This window comes from Dreissena polymorpha, chromosome 10 (assembly GCF_020536995.1).
Source record: "Dreissena polymorpha isolate Duluth1 chromosome 10, UMN_Dpol_1.0, whole genome shotgun sequence".
Lineage (NCBI taxonomy): Eukaryota > Metazoa > Mollusca > Bivalvia > Myida > Dreissenidae > Dreissena > Dreissena polymorpha.
The window spans coordinates 63,323,287-63,341,201 of record NC_068364.1 but is presented as its reverse complement, the minus strand read 5'-3'; the positions used below and the strand labels follow the sequence as shown (position 1 = coordinate 63,341,201).

The 17,915-nt window shown below is 34.2% G+C and overlaps 1 long non-coding RNA gene across 1 annotated transcript; it reads left to right on the top strand.

Annotated features, from left to right (window-relative positions):
* Nucleotides 1–3,267: 3,267 nt before the first annotated feature.
* On the top strand, nt 3,268–4,556 carry LOC127848855 (uncharacterized). Its single transcript, XR_008034794.1, has 2 exons — nt 3,268–3,424; nt 3,762–4,556. It is a non-coding gene; the product is annotated as an uncharacterized LOC127848855 (long non-coding RNA).
* Nucleotides 4,557–17,915: the final 13,359 nt, after the last annotated feature.

The window sequence follows — 17,915 nt, the reverse complement described above, 5'->3', positions numbered from 1 at the left end:
CTGACCTAGTTTTGAGTTATTTCACACGCGCTGTTTTTTTTTATAGATATTTCACACGCGCTGTAAACGGTTTGTTAAATTTTACAGAAAGGTAAGTAATAAATTGTTTATCTAAACACTTTTTTTCTAGGTTTATCCCGCTTTTATTGTTACCGATATGTATAATGAAAATAAACAGCGGATTTCCTTTTATGTTTAGCTATTCCAGAACTTATAATAAATATATGAAAATAGCATCTCCATTCTGTATAGATAATTGATATGACTACATTTTTTTAAAATAACTCTTAATACATGATTATTAACAGTTTACGTTCTCAAAATCATGATGCTTTTCCTTCGATATTTTTACAACAGAAATGTACCTGTTAAAATGTAACATATCTCATGCAAAGAATCTTTATAGTGTTTATTTCTTAAACGATAGGCGTTACTGCTTAAGTTGAATAAATATTTTGGTTTGGTGATTTGGAAATGTAATTCACGCTTCCTTTTGAACTTGCGTAAAATATGTTTTGCAATAAACAGAAGCTTTTTTTTATTGAATTATCATGTCTAGTGTGGAAATTAAACACCTTACATCAAGTATACAATAACGTTCATATACTGTCTCTCTATTCTCTTTTTTTTAACTTTAAATTACTGAATGTAAAATAATTGATACATTTATTTGAAACAGCACAACTCAAAATATAATGCATATGTTTAAATCTGTTAACGGATCTAAATGCAGTCTGTAATATACTGTTCATAATCTCAATACATATTTTACTTTTAATTATTATCGATCTTGTATTTCTGATAACTTTCTATGAATTTGGTTCAGTGCGAAGTAGTAAACAAGCTATTAGAATCTTAGATCACAGTTCCTTTAGAACTCCACATGCCGCCTATCCACAAAAAGTGGCGCACGCATAAAGTGAACTGATAACATCAATGATGTCTCGTGATCTTGGCAACGGGGTGTTATTTAGTTCCTTTGTCAAAGCCTTTTGTGTTTTGTAACTCCAATAAGATATTTATTTCCCCATTTTATAATTCTTATCTAGTCGTTTTCGTTACATTATTTAAATCGCAAAATTAAACACGATTCATGCTTAATGTCAGTCATTATTGAACATGTGTTTGTAAGCGTTTAAACAGTTATATCCGTTATATGGTATATACATGTACTCGTTCTAAATTGTATTTCATTTGTGCTTTTTGCGAAAAAAATAATTATGACTGGGGCGGGTCCATTTAATGTTTCTATTAATTTCAAGTAGTTTTCAAAACATCAAGAACAAAACACTGTTACTTGAAAGCAAAACTACTAATTAGTAATTATCAAAGTTGCAAATAATATAAAACTATGATTGTACACAATATGCCCCTAGACAAAAAACCAATACACGTGCACATTTAATTATAAAGTTTTTTTCTTTTTAGGAGTAGATCTCAAATGTTTTAAACACTGCAGGATAACACTAATTTTCATTGCGGTTTTATTAACAATTCGAAACAAATAATTACTCTCGTATATCAATGATATTTTCATACGCAGGAAAGCATATGACAAAATGACATACTTATAATTGGGCCTAATCTCAGGAACAAGCTATCAATACATATTTAAGGAATGTGGTTTAGTGTGGGTTATATAAAGTAAAAGCGCGCATACTATTATTATCCTTGACCCGAGTTGCCTTACATCTCAACCGACAACCCACTAATTAGGTTGCACACAATCTATAAAGCTAAAAAGGTTCATGGCTTACTATCTTTGGAACATTACGTTATTAAATAATAATGATATTTTAACAATTTTATTGTTTTGAACATCCAGACAGCATTTTGTTCTTTCTCTAATGATGATGATGATGATGATGATCATTATTATGATGATGATGATGATGATGATGATGATTTGGATGTTCAAAACAATGATGATGATGATGATCATCATCATCATTATCATCATCATCATAATCATCATCATCATCATCATCATCATCATCATCATCATCATCATCATCATCATCATCATCATCATCATCATCATCATCATCATCATCATCATCATCATCATCATCATCATCATCATCATCATCATCATCATCATCATCATCATCATCATCATCATCATCATCATCATCATCATCATCATCATCATCTTCTTCTTCTTCTTCTTCTTCATCATCATCATCATCATCATCATCATCATCATCATCATCATCATCACTTGGGAAAAAAATAAGAACGGAAGTCTTGGGTAATAAGAAAACCCGCATCTTACAGAAAATAAGATCCATATAAACAAAGCTATGTACTGACACGTCTCTTACTAAGAAACTATTATCTTGTTCATAGTTAACCGTTGTTTAGTAATGAATATCACCAGGGAAAGTGCATTTGATTTTCAAACTGTTATATATATTGTCTTACATGTAAAAAATAATTATTATGATCCAATTTAACTAATCATGTATCTAGTTGTTAAAAAATAACTATGTTATTTCTAATTAATTAATTTCGCTTAATCTGTGTGTTTTTTCCATATATCAACATTTTCAATTATTCAAATGCATCATCTGTATATGAAAGTCGATGAAAACTTCAGTTCATTATAGATAAAAAAATAGAGCATTATTTATTGCCAATTCATTATAAATAGAAATAAATCGAGCACTATTTATTGCCTATTCATTATATATAGAAAAAAATGGAGCAATATATATGTATTGCCTATTCTTTATACTTCAATATATGTCTTGCACTTATTTAATGCATATTCATAATATTTGCGCACTGAAAATCATTTCCTGCTAATTTCAAACATTATTTGTATGAAGCGATTAATTGGTAGATTTTATTTAAAAGTACAAAGCCATAAAAAGCTGGTTTCTGGCAATTTTAACATGATTAATTTATACAAGAAGGCCTGATTACAATTCTTGTTTATCAGAAGACCAGCCATCTTCATAAATACTGAATTCAATACTAATTTAAGTACATGTATATAATTTTTGGCAAAAAAACTGATGAAGATCAAAGATATTTACAATTATGTCTTCCATAATTTGAGATCATGGACGCTATACCTTCCTTAGTGCAGACGACCCAGCGAACACGAAAGCAAAATTTGTTTTTCTATGTAAATGAACATTTCTTTGTTTTGTTTTTTATCCTTTTAAAAATGTATTGTCAAACAACAAAACACAATCAATGAGAAACAAACTAATCATTCTAGCAATTTGTATACATTTTTAACAAAACCTGTGTGCTGGCTATATCGATCATATGTAACCGTATAATATTGCGCTGCTTACTTCCCTTGGATATATCAGTGTTTGTTCACCTACGAATTTTAAATCGAGGCGTTTGCCGATATTGCTATTTCGGCATTTTCTTAAGACGTTTATACCGGTTAATAGCCCCGCATGATGTAAGTTTCCACATGTTATCAATGCTATATAACTTGTATTTTGTTAAGGCAGTAATTATTTATGAGGTATATTCATTCATTCAGGTTTTTTAAGTAAATGCTATTCGTACCCAAATTACGTCGTACCTACCCTTTCGACACAGTTGAGGCTATATGTCCTATATGTTAGGGTAATTTCCAAAGCTTTGCTTTCGTAACTATGTCATTGTTTATAACTTAGGTATAGGCTATACGTTTTACCTTTTTTCAGTCATTTAAAGTATTTTTTGATTACAATACATCATTTTCATTGTTCTTTACTGCAGAACTGAACATCTGTTATTTTGTTTTATTGCAGCAATTTACCACATACATCGAGTTGAATCTAAGAACAAATACTGAATACCACCACAAACAGTGTTCTTTTTCGACACGATGGGTCCGCTATCTGTTTCCAGAACAGAAAAGTAAATTGACCTACACTTTGCTAGTAGCAGATGGAGATGACTGGTACTGGACAGCGAACTAAATCCACGTTCAAAATTGGTCGCACTAAAGTCTCATCTGTATTTCAACCGGCTTAAGAAAGTTTATTGTATGTCAACACGGTATGTACGTCCGTTTTCTGCAAAAGGAAGGGCTCTTTATGAAGAGAGAATTGATGACTTTAGGAAGCGCTGTTCTGCTTCATGGCGCAAAGTGACTGAAAGTATGTGCATAGTAAGTCGTTTAACTTATGAGAGTAATGTTGGTGAAATTAACCTGATTGAACAGCAATTACCTATGAAAGTTACGTAAAAGTTAAAGACAAAATTTGATGTGTACTTAAAAAAATGTGAAAAGTGAAGCAAGTCTTAAAGAATTATCGGCTCTCACTACAGACGTGTCGCTACAGGAAAAAGCGAACTTACATGCGCTGGAAAAGATTGACCAAAATAAACAATCAATATTAAAAAAAGTCATATCCAGCATGAAGCCAAACTCTGTCCATGGTGGTGTGAAGACACACAGTTCGAGATCCTCTAGCCGTAGGAGTGAACTCATCGCATTGAAACAAGCAGAAGCCGAATCTGCCAAGATAAAACTGAAATATACTCAACAAGAAGCAGCTCTTTTGAAACAAAAGGCAGAATCAGAAGCGAATCTTCAAGTTCTTTCTCAGCAAAAAGCTTTTGAAGCCGACGCTGCAGAAGTAAAGGTACTACAAGAGCATGATGTCGAAGGCTCTGATGGGTCAGAAAGTCATGTTACAACAGACATTAAATTCAAATTGCAAACTTTGCCTGTTGTAAAACCTGACAATCTAGTTCAAGAAGTCATGAACAAATCCACAAACAATCCAACAGTATCTGACACTAATATGGGAGAAAATCTGTGCAAATTTCTCCTTAAAAAAGACTAGGCTCTCTCGCGACTGACTATATTTAGTGACAAAACTGACTTTTTATCCCTGGAAATGTTTGTATTAATATGTAAAATGATGACAATTTATAATAGCTGTATTAATACAAGTATCAAAAATGTTGATTTTTAATGCAAAAAATGACTTTGTTTGTGAAAATGTTCGTTTTAATACGAACAAAGATGACAGTAAATAATAGTTCGTATTAATACGAAATATCAAAAATGTTGATTGTTAATGCAAAAAAAAGACCTTTTCCCTGAAAATGTTCGTATAAATACCAACAATGATGACATTATGAATTTATCAAGTATTTCTGAAAAAAATGTATAGTGCGTTAATTTACGAAGTATGGTTATGTTAAGAATCTATGAATTAAACAAGTATTTCTGTTGTTTTTTTTAAGTGCGTTCATTTACGAAGTCTGGTTTTGTTAAGAATCTATGAATTCACCAAGTATTTCTGAAAATGTTTAATAATGCGTAAATTTAGGAAGTCTTGTTTTGCTATGAATTTGCCAAGTACCGAGTATTTCTGAAAATATATTTTAATAGTGTGTAAATGTAAGACGTATGTTAAGAATATATGAACTGACCAAGTACATGACTTTGTATTTCTGAAAATTTTTAATGCAGCATAAATTTACGAAATATGATTATGTTGAGAATATATGAATTGACAAAGTACGGGGTATTATAATATAATAGTGCGTAAATTTACGAAGTATGGTTTTGTTAAGAATATATGAATTGACCTGGTATTTCTGAAAATTGTTAATAGTGCGTAAATTTACGAAGTAAGGTTTTCCTGAGAATAAATGAATTGATAAAGTAATTCTGAAAAAAAATAGTAGTGCGTAAATTTACGAAGTATGGTTTTGTTAAGGATATATGAATTGACAAAGTATTTCTGAAAAGTTTTACTAGTTCGTAAATTTACGAAGTATGGTATTATTAAGAATATGAATTTACCAATTGTAGAAGAATATGAATTTACCAAGTATTTCTGAAAAGGTTAAATAGTGCGTAAATTTATGAAGTATGTTTTTGTTAAGAATCTATGAATTCACCAAATACTGAAATTTTTTAATAGTGCGTAAATTTACGAAGTATGTTTTGTTAAGAATCTATGAATTTACCAAGTATTTCTGAAAGTTTTTAATAGTGCGTAAATTTACGAAGTATGTTTTGTTATGAATCTATGAATTCACCAAGTATTTCTGAAAGTTTTTAATAGTGCGTAAATTTATGAAGTATGTTTTTGTTCAGAATCTATGAATTTACCAAGTATTTCTGAAAGTTTTTAATAGTGCGTAAATTTACGAAGTATGGTTTTGTTAAGAATCTATGACTGTTTTTTTTTTAATAGTGCGTAAATTTACGAAGTATTTTTTGGTTAAGAATCTATGAATTTACAAAGTATATCTGAAAATATATAATAGTGCGTAAATTTACGAAGTATGGTTTTGTTAAGATAGTTCGTAAATTTACGAAGTAAGATTTGGTTGAGAATATATGAATTGATGAAGTATTTCTGAAAAGTTTTACTAGTTCGTAAATTTACGAAGTATGGTATTGCTAAGAATATGAATTTACCAATTATGTCTGAAAATTTTTTATAGTGCGTAAATTTACGAAGTATGGTTTTATTTATGAATTTACCAATGAAAATGTTAAATAGTGCGTAAATTTACGAAGTATGGTTTTGTTAAAAGTCTGGTTTTGGTAAGAATCTATGAATTCACCAAGTATTTCTGAACATTTTTAATAGTGCGTAAATTTAAATTTACGAATAATGGTTTTGTTAATCATATATTTCTTTAAAAAAAAGAAGTTCATAAATTTATGCCACATGGTGACAATCAATGAAAAAAACTACTGATTTTTCTCCCTTAAAATGTTCGTAAATTTACGAATAATTTCTTAGTTGATGTCAAATGTGTTCTTTTTGCATTAAAAATGTTCGTAAATTTACGCACTTTGTTAGGAAATATACAAGTTTGATAATTCCTGTTCATGCATTTTGATTCAAGGTTAAATTTGTGTGCAATAAAAGTGAGAAAAAAACACCTGTTTTTCTTCATTTTGCAACGAAAAAAGGGAATATCAAAGGATATTCCCTCATAGAATTCCGATGCGTTATAAGCGGTTTTTGTTTTATGATATCTCATATTGAACATTAAAAAAACATGAAATATGCACAGACGGTTAAGCTGAAATAATATCAATTAATAGAGACATGTTCACATATTGGAAATCATGTATAATTAAAAAAAATGCAATAAAATATTTTCATTGTATTCAAAATATTTTTTGTGTATGAGTAAAGTTCACCCGAAATTGGTAAAAATTAGCGCTTTGAACATTGCTCATCGATTATTGAAACATATTTGGAAGTTGTTCTATATATATATATAATATTGCAATGTTGTTCTATATATATATATATATATATATATATATATATATATATATATATATATATATATATATATATATATATATATATATATATATATATATATATATATATATATATATATATATAGGTGTATATATATGTATATATATAGAGAGAAAGAGAGATTGTTAGTACATACATTACATGGCATGCGTTACAGAACGAGTATCTGGGCAATAACTGATACTGTAGATTCACGTATCAGCAATATTGAACATAATGAAAATAATTCATGGAGCAGCAAAGTAAAAATAAACTTGGCCAATGGACGTAACTGGTGTATGATGCGACACAGGTCGATGTTAGGTTTGAACCAAAAGTGTGAACAAACAAAATAGAGGAATTCTATACGATGTTACATACTAAATAGTACACCTCTTATTTGGTATTTGGTTTAAGAGAATGTATTTTGCAACACTTGTTTATACACCATGTGATCCCGGGTTATGTAGTGTTTCTACCTAAGGGACTTGTCAGGTCAGGTTATTTAGACAAGCCGCTAATTGTACAACATGATCTAGTTAAACCTGTTCCGTGATCAAGCTTTCGACGACTTAACCGGCTCCCCCACTAGGGTGTATCAATAATTCGAACTCCTTGGTGAAAAGGGGAATAAAGTTTACCCAGCAGCATGAAGAATATGACCTCACATATACGAGCTTCAACGACCAACCAGTGGCAGAGGGCAGATAACATACATGTACGGGAAAAAGTCAACCCTGCTCTACCACTAGTCCAAGGGTGCACCTTAGACTAGCTAGCGCGAGTTCTCTGTCAGTCTCCCTGACAGTATAACGGTCATGCTGCCTTTCTGTTTATATTTTGTGTTATCACAGGATAAAAGGTCAACCACTACTTCAAATTCGTTGTCCCTTAGGCTGTCCGGCCTTGTCTCCAAAGTCATTCTTGAAACTCATGCGACGGGTTTAATTCCAAGATGTTTCAGCTTTGCCTTTCCATTGGACTTACCAGCTTGTGTGTTAAGGGGGATCTGCTGCATCTGCTTATGCTTGTGCCCTTCGAAGGGCCACTCCAGCTTCGCTTCAAGGCGTAGAAAATGCAAGGGAAAAGCCGTTACCGATAATGAGCCATCAGCTTAATTAGCGTAGATCTTGGCGCCAGGGACTGCTTCCGACAAAGCGAGAAAGCACCATGTCTAATGGGACATTTACCGCCCGCCTCAAGCTGGAAAGCCAGTTAAGTGCTGTATAGCCTGACTTACTTGTTGCGTGAAGACTGGGTACTGCAATACATGACAAGCAGACGGCGATTAATACACCCGGCAATACAACAAAAAAGAAAACTGATGCCTTTAAAACTGGGTACCTAGAATGTACGAAAACTGTTTGCAGGATTATATGATTACATTCGGACTTAGTGATGCCCGAAAGAATGCAGTGATCAACAGTAGGCGTGAGAGACTTATGATCGACATTGCTACTTCGCAGGAGACGCGGCTTGCTGATTTTAGAACCTTTACAGAAAATGACTTTACATCCTTCTGGCAAGGGACTGTCCTGATCGGACACCAGAGAGTATTGCGTTAATTTCGCTGTCCTGCAACTTCTGAAGGGGATGATAAAACCATGATTATCAGGAACCCAAATACTGTTATCACTCCGCCTCCACACGGAATCCTGGCCAGTCAACCTGATCAGTTTCTATGCACCAACACTCAAAGGATTCTAAGGACGAGTTCCTAAGCATGCTAGACTCGCTTATTAACATAATCTCCAAAGAAGAGCACCTTGTTCTGCTGAGTGACTTGATACACATTTGTTGGAAAATTCGGCGTTGAAAGATAAATGAGAGTGGGCAGCGACTCCTTGAGCTCTGCTCATGCAATTACCTCAGCTTCACCTACAAATTCTTTCAGACCATATCTCAGCATATAGTATCTTCGAGACATAATCGATTTAAACACTGCTTCATGCGTCCTCTTTACCCGCACCTTTCACAGTGCTGACAGCGACACCAAAGACCAAAAACGAGACTTTCATGAACATCTCCACGTGGTGACTTAAACCGAAATTATTGTTTCGTTCGCCCTTGTCGTATTTAAGTATGATATTTTGAAGAATAATCAAATCCTGTAATAGCCACGGCAAAAGAAATAAATGTTATGGTGCAAATGTACTTCTTTAGATACATGTTCTTAGATTTATCTGTTGAAGGAGACTAAATTGTCATAGAGACCCGATGTTAATCTACACAATAAAAAAATACGTAGCTATTGTATTAATTTTCCGTCATATTATGCATAAATTAAAACGAACACGATATGTCCTATATGTATGTTTTGAATCTAAATGCCTGTATTCATTAAGTACTTGGCGAAGTTAACAAATTAACAGGATGAGTCTTATATTGTATTTTTGATTGTATACACTTAAATCATACCTAGCGGTAAATTGAGAACAACGGCCACCTGCAGACAACGGTCAGTTTGGATTCTTTATTACACTTGAGAAAAAATGGTCAACTGTTCATAACGGCCAGTACATCTCCCTCCGAAAGACATTTTTTAACTGAGAGCAACGTTCACGAGTCAGTCGTTTCGAGTTGCGAAAAGTAAAAACACAAACGAAACAGATGCAATTAATAATGGCAATGTGTATTATAAGCAACTAAATCGCAAAATACCGAGGCCGCGGCGGTCCACCGTGATCTCGGTGTTCAAACATGAGATTTTTTGCCCGATAATTTGATCGAGCCTGTCACTGCGATTTTCCACGACGACATCACTGCGTTCCACGGTATTCCACGGTGTATCGCGGTAACGAAAGTAGTTTCCACGCTGGGCTGAATCACGCTGATGCGTAGCGGGTGAAAGAACTCGCGCTAGACGTAGTTTACCTATTGTTTGCTGCTGGTCATTTAGATTAAATCCACTGTAGGTTGTTTGCTAAAATTCCATAATGATGCTTATTCTTCCTGTATAGAAGCGTATGCAGCAGACTCTTCGGTTACGATCGGAAGTGTTACATGGTTTTCATTACGAAATCTCTGGATGTCATTTAAACCATATGTAAAGCCATTTATGGAAAATATTTGGCTATATCTTTTTTTCTAAAAATATGGGAGGGAGATAATGTTATAGACGACTACTAACTACCCTTTTTACAAAACTTGAATTAAAAATATTCATTGTGTGTCTTTCTTAGTATTCCGAACTAAACTTGGCTTTGTAAGACAAGTCTCAAATGACATTTGAAAGTCGAGATCGCCTGTAATAATAATACGTTTGTATGTTGCTGATAATGTTCATTTAAATTAATGACATTAATATTCAAGAAATACCATCATGTTCAATGCTGCAATTTTGCAGATTGTGACAAAAATATATAAAAGGCGAAATAACTTTTTGTAATCTAAAGAACAAACAAAACATCAAATGCAGTTTCTAAACCAATATTAAATGAAATAATAAATCTAAAAATAATATCGGAAAAACTAGGAAGTCCTTTTAAAAGTTAACAAGGTATGTTGGTATCATATTGGAAAACTAGTTTTAGGCCATTTATGCCAAATTTAATTTCTATGACTTCTTAAAACGTAAGGTTTAACGACTTTTAACAATTCATGATAACCGATTTCAATTCGATCAACAGAGAGCAACCTTAGCAATGCTGCCCATAACTAATCTTGTTTTGATGCGAAAGAGAAATTGCTGTAACAAACACGAATAAAGAAGCTCTTTACAATATATGGTAACAATGACATTCTACAATTCATTCTTATGCATTCATCAATAAAAATGTTACAAATTGCACAATGTCACTAGTTTTCAAGCAGACTTCAAATGCTGCGTGTGCTGCGTGAGCTGCGTGTTCTTTCGAGCCAACATGTATAATAATCCATGCTCAACACTCCGGCTACGATACACAGGGCGAACCCCGCGTGCTAGTGGAAGCCACTAGTCTTCTTAAAATCGCTTTAAGTCGCGAACACTATACACGTGGTAACTTTTCTAACGCACACTTTTCAAACTGGGGTAGGTGTGGTTTCATCTTTCTGCACGTGAACATGGTGGAACAAGATATCATTCTTATCGTATGTCAATGTCTTCATTTAATTGGGTTGATACACCACAAAAAAATGACATTAATTTAAACATCAATATGTGTCGTATAACATTTTTGGAGCAATCAGCATGTTGCATGTTACCTTCCCCAATATCTGAAGCATCCGATCGTCGCAGATGAATGATTGTATCGTTCGCTTGCACATACTGTAGCCGAATGATCACATGTTCAATTTGAAATCAAAATATTTACTCATAACTGAGATATTTAAGTTTGAAAAAATGCTGGGTGTGAAAAGTCCACAAGTGTAGCACAACGCTATATAATTCCAATTTAATTTCGATTGTATCATTCTCTTTTTTTTACACCAGGAAAACATAGCATTAATAAGGAAAACAATTAATTTCGTATGAATATTCATGAGCGCAACTTTGCATGCAGGTCGGTCATTAAAACATGTAAGCGAATGCGTTTTACTTTTCATATTAATATTGTAACATGTACGATTTTGAGAATCTACTTTTTCAGTAATTGTGTTTATTTTATTCGTTTGATATTTTAATGTTGATCAATGTTTTTTAAATGTACATGAAGTATGAGATATGTGTTGAATTAGTCTGAGTCCAAATTTTAACAAAATCTGTTATAAAATAAGGGAGCTGGAATGATTTGAATACGTGTTGCGTTAGAATAGTCCCCAAGTGTACATCCCACCTGATTAGGATATCTGCAACACATGCGTCCTCATAGTTTTACTGTATCATCAACATTTATTTGTCAACGAAGAACGTAATTCCATGGCATACTCAAAATTCGTAGATTTTTAGACGTGCAATGCTTAAACACGAGGCATGTTCTTGAGACGTCCGCGCGCGTTTGCCGTGTGTACTTGCATGGATTTATACGGCCGTCTGCTTTAGACGCATTCATTCACTCACTCACTCACTCACTTAATCCTCTCTGCGCCGTTTGGTGCTTGAGGCGACGGCAAAGGAAGCGCCACTCTGGTGTGTCAGATGCTGTTGCGGGTGCTGTCTGCAGAGTGAGGCCTCTGTTCTTGAGCTCTCGCTCCACGGTTCGGCGCCACGTCTCTTTCGGTAGTCCACGTTTTCTTTTCACTTGTTGAGTCCAACTCAGTGCCAACCTGAGTAGCGAGTCGGGTGGCATTCTGCAGACGTGGCCGAGCCATCTCCATCTCCTCAAAGCTATAGTCTCAGCGTTGCTGTTTGCGCACGCGCTTCCACGCAGTTCCATGTTCGTGATCATGTTTGGCCAGAAGACTTTCATGATTTGTCGCAGGCACTTGTTCTGGAAGACTTCCAGTTTACGTACGATGATTTAGACGCATTCAGAAGTGACTAATGCTGGATAAGTTAAGTATGTCACGGTGAACGTGTTTTAAGATGTTATTTTATGCTTACAATGACGATATTCCAAACAAACGATACCTACTCGTGTACGGTACTCTGAGGGTATGCATGACCGTCTGGACGACTCCCCATATTGTGGAAAGGTTAATTGAGGCCACACTATCAAGGTGCCTTGCTCGAAGAATTCCATAAGCTGAAATACGAAAGTTAACCGGTTGATGTTTATATAAACACAGTCATTTTCTGGTTTTTCATACAATTCAGCAACAACCCACAACTAAATATGTTTTTGGCCTAGAAAGACAGAGTATTGAACGTTGTTTCGAAATCAACTGTCATGAGAAATCAAGCTTAACAATTATGCTCAGAATATTTTAACAGATCTTAAAATTATCTAGTATATAACTTGTAAACAAAATAATGAACATTATATGAAAGGTCGCTTTTTAATAAACACCGAACACCTCTTCCCAAAATGCCTTGAATAATTCAGAGATACACCCATCACAACCTGGACATTTGTCATTTTAAATATTTGAAAGATAAAATGTATGGATAATTGTTCAAGATTTAGCAGTTCTTCTAATCATCTACAATATAAAGCAACCTTCTTATAATTTAGATTGAACTTGTTTTTATTTTTTTTGTATATATTTATATTTGATATATCTGTTTTTATACCATACGCAATTACGTTGGAATTCCTTTTGTAAAGCATTTTATAGAATTTACCAGCCTCATTTTAAATATCATATTGCTCCTGTGACCCAATCCTGTTTACTTTTTTAATACAAGGTTTCGATTTGTTGTGTTATTGTTTTATTCAAACAAGCAAAATTATTTAGTTGTGTTTTCTACATCTTCTAACCATTTAACTTTGGTACGAATACGATACGCTTGAAATGTATTTGTCCTGACTTTTATTTGTAGGTCAAGAAGTTTGTCTGAATAATTTTCTGTTCATTATTTGTGAATTACACCAATCTTCTTTACTCAACTAGATCAACGATGTATGCTCAGTTAAGCTTTATATATTAAGAATCAATATTTTCTTCTAATTTCTATGCATTATGTTTTTATGAATAACTTACTTTCTTGTTGTAAATGGTTCTTTGCGTCCTACGTTGTATCTGAGAATACAATATCGTTGTTTAACATGTTCTTGAAATAAGTAATACTACATTTTAAATACTTAATATCTATTAAACGTGAATTGTTGAATCTTTACAACCCACGACTTGTTTAGAATGAGGTATGAACTAGCACAGTTTCAAATCATAATCCTTGAATTTGAATCACAGCTTGAGTAAGCTTGAACAAACGCAGCTCGTTGCACAGTTCGTCTCCAAAAAGTTCTTTCAAAAGGTTAATTTAATGAATTTAGTGTTCCTTCGACTGTTTGTTTACATCAGAGCGGAAGTAGATAGTCTTATTATACCTTTTTCAAATAATGAAATAGCAAGATGAGTAAATTCGTAATCTCGCCCACCGATTTTGTTTTGCTACTACGGGATCGTTCTACTGTGTTACAATATCAACGTCTGCAGCCCCAGGTTTTAGATCGGCATTATATCCCCTTTTAGTAAGCGCTGAGCTTGTCAGAGAAATCATGCCTGCCTTGTTATTGTCATTTTTTTAGCATGAACATTTTGTTTTTATGGTGCAAATAATAATAGGGTTCACGTGTTTTCCATCGTTTCTTTTGTGTGTTGTCTTTGATAGATGGCCGTCTTCGTAATCAAAGAACTACACTTTCGTTTGCCTTACGATAAAGTATGCTTAAAACTCGACTATTTCTTTTTATGACTCGCCCCTTTTTCAAAGTAAACGATGAATTAAAAATCAACCATGAAGCAAGCAGCAATCAGTTTCAGGAATGAAGTTGATCGCAGCTCACTTGATGCGTCTATACCATGATCTCTAATTGGCCTGGGAGATCTGAGGCTTGTCTGCTTTGCGAAGTAGGTTATTGGCTTAAATGAGGGCTGGGGAATGAGGGCTTAGTCCATACGACACATAAATTTTCAAGAGAAAGATCTCTAGACACCACCATTAAAGGACAAAATGGCAATATCAATAAAAACCGCTATAAGCAACCGTAACAGCAGTGCTATTCAGAAGAGTTGTGTCTCTCTCTTTCCTCTTGAACTTAAAGGAAAGGCCTCATGTCCTATGAAATTTCTTATGATCTTTTTTCCCCAAACCGCCTCAAACGCATGAACATTCGCATATGTCCCAGCCCCTATCCCATTGTAAATGTTTCTCAGAGTAAGATCAGCTGTGTATGACGAACAGCTTGTTCTTTTTGTGCGAGATCAAAAACATCTATTTGCAAGCGCTATTTAGTTGTGTATCTGTGTTGTGGACTTGTTGTATAGGTCATGTATGTGAAATCCTACATCGAACTTGTATACTTAGGTATAACAGGTGCAGATAGGGTCCAAAGGTTATGCATATCCTTCCTCGAGTTAGACCACCTTTTTATTAATAGACCTTACCAAGTAGTTCTCAATGACAAGATCCCTATTGAGCCCGTCCCATTTCGCATTGCTGACAAACAAAGTAAAAACCAATAACGAACTTTCGGTTAACGTCTGCTTGCGTTTCCTTTACGTTGCTAACGTTGCTGCAGGTAGTAATACGAAGATCGAAATAATTGAAGTGCAAAGCTGCAGTAAAGGGGATAGATCTTCAGACACGTCCTGCAAAAGCATCAGACAACACCCATAACAATTCAGTTTGCTTAAAAAACTACCATGCTAACCATGAGCTGATAATTCAGCCATATTGGCTTGCCTCTGAGGTATAGGCAAGTTCATGAAGCGTCTTCTGTGTATACGTGTCGAGTTTGTTTAAAATATCAGAACATGTAGCATCTGCTAGCGTCGTCTCGCCACAAATAAGGAAGGAATACAACTCCCAGCAGTATCTAAATCTCATGATCTTCTATTTGCTGGTAGACACTTTTGAAAGTCATATGGAAACCTTCCCTGTTATTTTTTGCGCACTTTCATATTTCCCATAGACAGCCTCAAATCACAGTTTGAATAAGCATTAACAAAAAGCAGCACATTGCATAGTTCCTTCCCTTCAAGTTGTTTCAACCGGTTAATATGATAAACTTTGTGTTCCTTCGACTGTTTGTTTACAACAGAGCGGAAGTAGATGGTTTCTTATTAAACCTTTTTCAAATAATGCAATAGCAAGATGAGTACATTTTTAACCTTGCCTACCGAACTTGTGGTGCTATTACGATCTTCCATTGTATAACGATATCAACGTCTGCATTCCCTGACAGGCCGACATAACATCCCCTTTTAGTCAGCGCTGAGATGGTCAGAGAAATCATACCTGCTTTGTTTTTCGCATCATTTTAGCATGAACAGCAGGTTTCTTTGGTGAATATTCACATGTGTTCCAGCCCTTATCACATTGTCAATGTTTCTCAGAGTAGGATGAGCTGTGTAGGGCGAGCAGCGTGTTTTGTTTGTGGACTTGTTGTATAGGTCAGGTCTACTAAATATTGCAGCGAACTGTTGTACTCGGATTTTACAGGTTTAGATAGGTTCCAAAGGTTTTGCATATCCTTCCTAGAGTAAGATCATCTGTTTTCTTTAGAGACCTCACCAAGTTGTTGCCAGTGACAAGATCACTGTTAAGCTAATCCCTTCACGGATTGCTGACAAACAAAGTGATAACCACTTACAAGCATTTCGATGAACGTCTGATTGCGTTTCCTCTATGTTGCTTATTTTGCTGCAGGTAGTAATAGCCAGATCGAAATAAAATAAAGTGCAATGCTGCAGTAAAGGAGATAGATCTTCCGTCAATTCCTGTAAATGCATCAGCCAACGCCAAGTACGATTTGGGGCAGCACTATTTACCCAAATACACCCCAAAACTATCCAAATACTCATAATTTGTACTCATTTTGGCATGTTTGTCCATATATTTGGACTTTTTGTCCATATTTGTTTGTGAATGAATTTGTGCTGATAAGAAGTCATATGGATAGGGTAAGGGTAAGGTTTTTAATACTTAAGATTCCACGTTTTTCTTAATATTGCTTCACTTGATTAAAAGAGTCCAAACATATGGAACAGGCATACCATAATGAGTCAAAGTTATGAGTTATTTGGGTAGTAGCTGGTTGTATTCGGGTGAATTAGGGTGTATTTGGTTAAATCGTGTAAATGATGGGCGTATTTGGTTGTATTTGGAGGTGTATTTGGGTGTATTTGGGGTTGTATTTGGGTGTATTTGGGGGTGTATTTTGGGGTGTATTTGGGTGTATTTGGATAAATCGTGCCACCCTACGAAATGACTCTGAACACTGTCGCGTTATTTATGTGTCATGAGTCTGTACGGTATACAAGCAGGATTTTTTTTATTGATGTCCAATCATGTCAATGCATCAATTACGATGAATGTCATAATATGAAGAGTTCAAATAATCTTAAGAAACAGATGTATAGATAGCCTGTTAACGGCTACACAATTTCTATTGATTCAACTTTGGAACATTATGCTTTGAAAAAACAACAACAAATAATGTGGAACAAAACACCACTTTGATGAAAAGCCTTTTTTAAAATAGAGAAAGATTCAGGTATTTTATTCGATAATAAATATGTTATCCTCGACTAACCATGGATCGCCGTAGTCACAATAAATCATAAATTGCAAACAAAAACTAAAGTAAGAAGCAATTAACTTACTTGTAGCATGAAGTTTATCTATTAAACTTTCATTTTCACACAAATATGAATGTCAATGAAAGTTAAGTCGTAGTTTATTATCCAAAACAAACACACACATGCTTCACTGCATCTTTGTTTTTGAAAGTACCTTGAATCACCGGAAATGACGTCGTCTTAGCCATGTATTTTATATAGGCCAAAGCTAGTTTATCTGTGGGTTTTTTGTTCATAAAATATATGTGCAATAGCGTGACAATTGTTCATAAATTATTTGTTTGTTTTAATAAGTGTTTTTTTTTAAAGTTGATTAATTTTCATAACTGGAAACTTAAACATTGTAACATATTTACAGTTTTTAAAAGAATTTTGATTTATTCTTCTGGTTTTTGGCAATGGGGACAGTAGAACTCATCTCCCCTTCTCACTACTTTCACTGGTGTTCAATAACCCAGATGTGTCCAGTGCAAACATGGCATTCCATTTCGAATCCCATCACATCTTGCCCACTTAACAAAGGTAAGTGATACACATGCTGCCTGCTCTTCGGTTTGAAAT